This window comes from Pelobates fuscus, chromosome 2 (assembly GCF_036172605.1).
Source record: "Pelobates fuscus isolate aPelFus1 chromosome 2, aPelFus1.pri, whole genome shotgun sequence".
NCBI lineage: Eukaryota > Metazoa > Chordata > Amphibia > Anura > Pelobatidae > Pelobates > Pelobates fuscus.
The window spans coordinates 9081267-9089405 of NC_086318.1; positions in this window are offsets into that span (position 1 = coordinate 9081267).

The following is an 8139-nucleotide window of genomic DNA, read 5'->3' on the forward strand; positions in this document are numbered from 1 at the left end:
CTTGATGTGATGTGTGAAGGAGAAGCGGACATTACTTGGTCACTATGTCCTGTCTGACTGATCCCTGCCACACATGGCTCACAGTGGATAAACTCTCGTACGGAGTCCTGATTGCCAGGTTTAGGTATTACTGATGTATGTATAGCTTTGTTAAAGCCAGAATACTGTAGTTATAACTTAAGCAATAAACTTGTTTTTATACAGACCTGTGTGTCATGAGTCATAGTCTACATCTACACACCTCCATCGTGTTAAAGTGACACTCCAGGCACCCAGACCACTTCTGCCCATTGGCGTGGTCTGGGTGCCAACTCCCACTACCCTTAACCCAAGTGTAATTATTGCAGTTTTTTTTATAAACTAACAATTACCTTGCAGGGTTAACTCCACCTCTAGTGGCTGTCTACCAGACAGCCTCTAGATGGCATTTCCTGGTCCATAGCACAGAAAACCCATGCTTGAGCGTCGCTGAACGTCCTCACGCTGTGTGAGGACCTCCAGCGTCGCTCAATTCCCCATAGGAAAACATTGAAAAGCATTTTCAATGCTTTCCTATGGAGAGCACTAATGTGCATGCGTGGCATTGCCGCGCATGTGCATTAGGTGGCCGGCGGGCGGGATCAGTCTCCCCCACTGGCCCACGTAATGAGGAGGAGGAACGGCGGCGACCCGAAAGCACCGCCGAGGACATCGGCGGGGGCCTAAGGTAAGTGACTGAAGGGGTTTTCACCCCTTCAGCAACCGGGGACTGGGAGGGAGAGGGGACCTGCAGTACCAGGAAACGGATTGTGTTCCTGGCACTGGAGTGTCCCTTTAAGCAGGACCAGTCCCAGGTAGGTCTGATGATACAAGTTTAGAAACCTGTGTTAACCCCTTAAGGACAGAGGTAAGTGTCCAAGTTCTAAAACAAAATCTAGAATTTGTGTTATGTGTTTGGTCCCCGTAATTTAAAGGTTAATCTCAAAGTGTTCCCTTAATAAATAAGGGCTTTTAAAAGGGCTTTCATTTAATATCTTATATTGATCCCTAACACAACATTAAATGTTGTCCTGATCGGAAATGCCTAATGTGTCCAGGATCTAAATAGGTTTTGGTAGTGTTACGATTGCCTCCGGTCTAGCAGGAGGTTGGATCGCTTAGATGTCCTGGTTCCCGAAGTCGGAGAGTCGAACGGTGCTTCAATCGGTAGAAACCTGTTAGTGTAGAATATCCCACTAGCTATAATAAAGCTAGGTTTCCCGGTTCCCTACAACACGAGTCAAGGGTGCGAGTTGAGGGTAAGAACTGGCTTTAATGGCACACAGGCATGGCAATTTATGCAAGTCACCAGGTCCAGGGACAGCCCCCTATGGACCTGATGGGATACAGGTACAATACAAGGATTCAACCAATCACATTACACTGTATCATTCAAACTAGTACCCGCCCAGCTTGGAGATAATGAGTCCAACGGTTATACAATCTAATTATCTCCAAGCGCCCAAAAGACCATGCTTTATTTTGTCCTCGAAAACACCATAAAAATACATAACTTCAACATATTAATGGGAATATAGTTAATTCGACTATTCATTTGGTAGCTCAGATCTGGGTGCATCTGGTATACCAATTGCGCTCAGATCCCACGAACAGAACAGAGTTTCTGCCATATAAAGTCTTATTCGGTACTTTTGTCACGAACTCCTGATGGCGGCCATGTTTTAAGGCTGGTCAATGGACAGCGGGACCTCGACCTAGAACTCATGGAGCGAGTGTCAACTACATATTTTCACGAACCCCGCTCTCAATATGGTTGTCCCAGCCATTCAGGAAACAAACGGAGACCGCCCGGAAGTGGGTACTTAACCTGCGGTTAACCGCAAGATCAACATTCTAATTGAGGCCACACGCCAGAATGTAGGTGGTCCTCATTCGTGAGTCTTTCGGTAGTTTTCCCTTCTGGGAAATGTACACGAACGTGGATGCCTTGCGACCATCAATTAGTTTGTGGTTAACCGCAGACCGCAGCTCCTTTGGTGAATTGGAGGCACGCTCCGCTCGTAGGATGGTCGGTTATTTTGTACTTTCAGAGGTGACCAGTAGTGATGTCCCAAACGGTTCGCTTGCGAATAGTTCCTGGCGAACATCGCGTGTTCGCCACGGATGGCGAACATATGCGATGTTCGGTCCGCCCCCTATTCGTCATCATTGAGTAAACTTTGACCCTGTACCTCACAGTCAGCAGACACATTCCAGCGAATCAGCAGCAGACCCTCCCACCTCCTGGACAGCATCCATTTTAGATTCATTTGGAAGCTGCATACATTTTTTTTTTTTTTTATTCTTTATTTTTGTAGTGCATGGGCACAAATGAGCATGTGGTACCCCAACGGTATTCCTCATGCTTTTCAAGTAACAATTGTAACAATAGGGTATGTTAGTACCCTAGTCTGCGCGGAGCCCTCCATGGGTGAAGATGGATTAATTTTTTGAGCGTCGGGTGTTTTCTTTTTGCGCTCTGGTTTATTATTTTATTTTTAAGTTCGACGGGTATGATGGCTTTTTATTTGGCCTTTTTTGGGGCTGAAAAATGAAGATTTTAGAAAAAAGAAGATGTCGAATAGTAAGTTGAATTTTACTTTACAGGGTAGTAATTTTATTCCCCCTCACTATTTTTTAGGGTCAGGGGGGTGGGTAGGGGCTTTTTTTATTTGGGTGGGGGGGTGGATTTTCATTTAGTGCCCCCACCCGCCGCTCACGGGTGAGGGCCGGGGGGGGACAGTAGGTTCCCCCCCTTATTGTTTTTAGGGCCCCCACCCACCGCGCAGGGATGGGAGCCGGGGGGAGGACAGTAGGTGTCCCCCCCTTATTGTAACTTAGGGCCCCCACCCACCGCGCAGGGGTGGGGGCCGGGGGGGAGGACAGTAGGTGTCCCCCCCCCCCATTATTCTTTAATTGGGCCCCCACCCGCAGCTCACGGGTGGGGGCCGGGGGGAGGACAGTAGGTCCCCCCCTCGTATTGTAGCTTAGGGCCCCCACCCGCCGCGCAGGCGGGTGGAGGACAGTAGGTCCCCCCATTATTCTTTTATAGGGCCCCCCCGCAGCTCAGGAGCCATGTTACTCGGTATATAGAGGGGAGCCATGTTTACGCAGTATATAGAGGGGAGCCATGTTTACGCGGTATATAGAGGGGAGCCATGTTTACGCGGTATATAGAGGGGAGCCATGTTTACGCGGTATATAGAGGGGAGCCATGTTTACGCGGTATATAGAGGGGAGCCATGTTTACGCGGTATATAGAGGGGAGCCATGTTACTCTGTATATAGAAGGGAGCCATGTTACTCTGTATATAGAGGGGAGCCATGTTACTCTGTATATAGAGGGGAGCCATGTTACTCTGTATATAGAGGGGAGCCATGTTACTCTGTATATAGAGGGAGCCATGTTTACACGGTATATAGAGGGAAGCCATGTTACTCTGTATATAGAGAGAGCCATGTTACTCTGTATATAGAGAGAGCCATGTTACTCTGTATATAGAGAGAGCCATGTTACTCTGTATATAGAGAGGAGCCATGTTACTCTGTATATAGAGAGGAGCCATGTTTACACGGTATATAGAGGGAAGCCATGTTACTCTGTATATAGAGGGAGCCATGTTACTCTGTATATAGAGGGAAGCCATGTTACTCTGTATATAGAGGGAAGCCATGTTACTCTGTATATAGAGGGAAGCCATGTTACTCTGTATATAGAGGGAAGCCATGTTACTCTGTATATAGAGGGAAGCCATGTTACTCTGTATATAGAGGGGAGCCATGTTTACACTGTATATAGAGGGGAGCCATATTTACACTGTATATAGAGAGGAGCCATATTTACACTGTATATAGAGGGGAGCCATGTTTACACTGTATAGAGAGAGGAGCCATGTTTACACTGTATAGAGAGAGGAGCCATGTTTACACTGTATATAGAGAGGAGCCATGTTTACACTGTATAGAGAGGAGCCATGTTTACACTGTATATAGAGGGGAGCCATGTTTACACTGTATATAGAGGGGAGCCATGTTTACACTGTATATAGAGGGGAGCCATATTTACACTGTATATAGAGAGGAGCCATGTTACTCTGTATATAGAGGGAAGCCATGTTACTCTGTATATAGAGGGAAGCCATGTTACTCTGTATATAGAGGGAAGCCATGTTACTCTGTATATATAGGGAAGCCATGTTACTCTGTATATAGAGGGAAGCCATGTTACTCTGTATATAGAGGGGAGCCATGTTTACACTGTATATAGAGAGGAGCCATATTTACACTGTATATAAAGGGGAGCCATGTTTACACTGTATAGAGAGAGGAGCCATGTTTACACTGTATAGAGAGAGGAGCCATGTTTACACTGTATAGAGAGAGGAGCCATGTTTACACTGTATATAGAGAGGAGCCATGTTTACACTGTATAGAGAGGAGCCATGTTTACACTGTATAGAGAGGAGCCATGTTTACACTGTATATAGAGGGGAGCCATGTTTACACTGTATATAGAGAGGAGCCATGTTTACACTGTATAGAGAGGGAGCCATGTTACTATCTGAGGTGGTTAACTATGATTGGCCCTGGCATGTTTGTTAGTCTGGCCTGCATGGTTGTCTGGCATGAATAAAAGTAGCATGTTTCAACTATATTAGTAGTTAGACTAGTTTGCACTAAAACATGGAAGACATCCTAGTATGAATCGTGATCAGCCGCTCTCAGAGACTATGCATTGCGACATGTATATGATGTGGAAAGGTTAACTGTTATGACTGTCTATACACGAAGTGGCTTTAGCTGCACCTTAAGGATCACCAGTCCGTGGGTGCTGTATCTCTGCGACTGCTATTCAGGAGCCATAGATTGCCGGGTATTGTTGCCAATGCTATTCAGGAGCCATAGATTGCCAGGTATTGTTGCCAATGCTATTCAGGAGCCATAGATTGCCGGGTATTGTTGCCAGTGCTATTCAGGAGCCATAGATTGCCGGGTATTGTTGCCAATGCTACTCAGGAGCCATAGATTGCCGGGTATTGTTGCCAATGCTATTCGGTGGGTGAGTCCTGGAGCCTCCTGGACTGTTTGCGGTGCGTTAATCGAGGAGTTTGGTCTGTCACTGTGAAGCGGGCGTAACCCTTACACTACCTGATCGATACAACATCATACCTGATGTTTTAAAGCACGTTATTCCAAACAATTTAGGAATGTTAGGTGATGTATGCCCTTTATGGATTAAAACCAGACTCTGCATCAACTGTGTAGTTTTCCATGGGAGTTTTGCCATGGATCCCCCTCCGGCATCACAGTCCAGGTGTTAGTCCCCTTGAAACAACTTTTCCATCACTATTGTGGCCAGAAAGAGTCCCTGTGGGTTTTAAAATTCGCCTGTCTATTGAAGTCCATGGCGGTTCGCCCGGTTGCGCACATTTGCAGAAGTTCGCCGTTCGCGAACGGAAAATTTCATGTTCGCGACATCACTAGTGACCGGGGTTAAGTGGCGGCACACGCCAAGGGCTGGGTGATTCGTCGTTCGTATATACGAATGTGTAGATATAATTGTTCGTGGTATGAGTTTGTACAGTCTGAATACCGAACAGAGTATGTGTTTTAACAAAAAGGGGTTACTTTATAACAGTTTGGAGGGTTCTTGTAACAGGTAGTTATGGTTAGCCCTATACCTGCTGCCTCCCCACACATTACACTAGGGAGGGGTAATTATATCAGATGACTTAAAGGGACACTCCAGGCACCCAGACCACTTCTGCCCATTGGAGTGGTCTGGGTGCCAACTCCCACTACTCCTAACCCTGCAAGTGTAATTATTGCAGTTTTCTATAAACTGCAATAATTACCTTGCAAGGTTAACTCCTCCTCTAGTGGCTGTCTACTAGAGGGAACTCCCTCCTTCATAGCACAGGAAGCCTGTGCTAGAGCGTCGCTGGACGTCCTCACGCTGTGTGAGGACCTCCAGCGTTGCTCATTTCCCCATAGGAAAGCATTGAAATTATTTTTCAATGCTTTCTTATGGGGAGACTTAATGCGCATGTGCGGCATCGCCGTGCATGCGCATTGGGTCTCCACGGCCAGTGGGCGGGATCAGTGTCGCCCACCAGCCGACGCAATGGAGAGGAGGAGCGTCGCGGAGGAGGAGACAGCAACGAGGGACATCGTCGCTGCCTCAGGTAAGTGACTGAAGGGGATTTCACCCCTTCAGTAACCAGGGATTGGGGGGTGGGAGGGGAGGGAACCTCCAGTGCCAGGAAAACGGATTGTTTTCCTGGCACTGGAGATTCCCTTTAACCCCTTAAGGACCAAACTTCTGGAATAAAAGGGAATCATGACATGTCATACATGTCATGTGTCCTTAAGGGGTTAAAGGTAGGCAGACAATGTAATAGAGCAGCAGGAAATGCTAGCAGAATGCTTGGTTGTATAGGGAGAGGTATTAGCAGTAGAAAGAGGGAAGTGCTCATGCCATTGTACAGAACACTGGTGAGACCTCACTTGGAGTATTGTACACAGTACTGGAGACCGTATCTTCAGAAGGATATTGATACCTTAGAGCAGGGGTAGGCAACCTACGGCACTAGTGCCATGCACGGCACTCGAGGTGTCTTTGCACGGCACTCAAGGCTGCTAGAGTCAAACAGGCTCTGGCCTATCAGGAGTCCCAGTAAAACTTCAGATACCTGCTAATCCGAAAAGGTGGTGAAGGACAATCCTCAATTTATGCATTGCAGCACGTAGAGGTAGTGATCTCAGATCACTTCCTCCCAGCACTTGTGAATAGGAAGCCACTCTGTAGTAGAGCAGCTCGCAGTTGCTGTTGCAGCTCCTGTCCTTGACCTGTACCTGGCCGGCCTAGTCCCCACTGGAACCCAGGGAAGCAACCCACACTGCTAGATATACACAGAAATGCAGAATAACCCTCCCCTCATACAAATAATACGGACAGCCCACACACAAACATACACACAATCCGCACAAACGAAACACCACTAACAATCCACATACATGCACACAACCCCACATGCAATACCCCAAACAGCCTCCACACACTACCAAACACACACTTTGACATATCCATCCACACACACACAATTCCACAAGCAGCACCCATACACAGCTTACATTCATATGTATCATACACAATACCATAAACTACTCATGAACATAAGCAATATAATAGCTCATATACGCAGGGCCTTCTTTAAAGGACCACTCTAGTGCCAGGAAAACATACTCGTTTTCCTGGCACTAGAGTGCCCTGAGGGTGCCCCCACCCTCAGGGACCCCCTCCCGCCCGGCTCTGGAAAGGGGTAAGGGGTTAAAACTTACCTTTTTCCAGCGGTGGGCGGAGAGCTCTCCTCCTCCGATCCTCCTCTTCTCCTCCCCGTCGGCTGAATGCGCACGCGCGGCAAGAGCTGCGCGCGCATTCAGCCGGTCACATAGGAAAGCATTCATAATGCTTTCCTATGGACGCTTGCGTGCTCTCACTGTGATTTTCACAGTGAGAATCACGCAAGCGCCTCTAGCGGCTGTCAATGAGACAGCCGCTAGAGGATTAGGGGGAAGGCTTAACCCATTCACAAACATAGCAGTTTCTCTGAAACTGCTATGTTTATGAAAAAATGGGCTAACCCTAGAAGGACCTGGCACCCAGACCACTTCATTAAGCTGAAGTGGTCTGGGTGCCTAGAGTGGTCCTTTAACGCTGGGCAAACTGGGCGCCTGCACCGTGAGCCCTGCTGGCCTCAACTATTTCTAACCCTCTGGCTGGTAATATGCACACTTAGGAGGCCCACCAGGTGGCCCATGCACAAAGGGCCACCCGCTGGGCTTCTGTCAGCAGGGACCCGGTCACACGCTGAGGTGCTTTAACAGCGTGAGCGGGCCCCTTGCTTTTCGGCAGCAGGCTGGGAGGAAGTGACGGCCACGCATCACTTCCTCCCACAAAGAGAGGAGCGCGCAGGAAAGAAGAGTAGGCAGATTGGAGGGGGGTTGGCCAAGAGCTCTAGACCCCAACTCCCAACGCCTTCAGCCACCAGCAGGAAAGGTAGGAAACTGGAGGGTGAGTTTTAAAGTGTATGTCTGTGTCAGTATGTCTGTCAGTGTGTG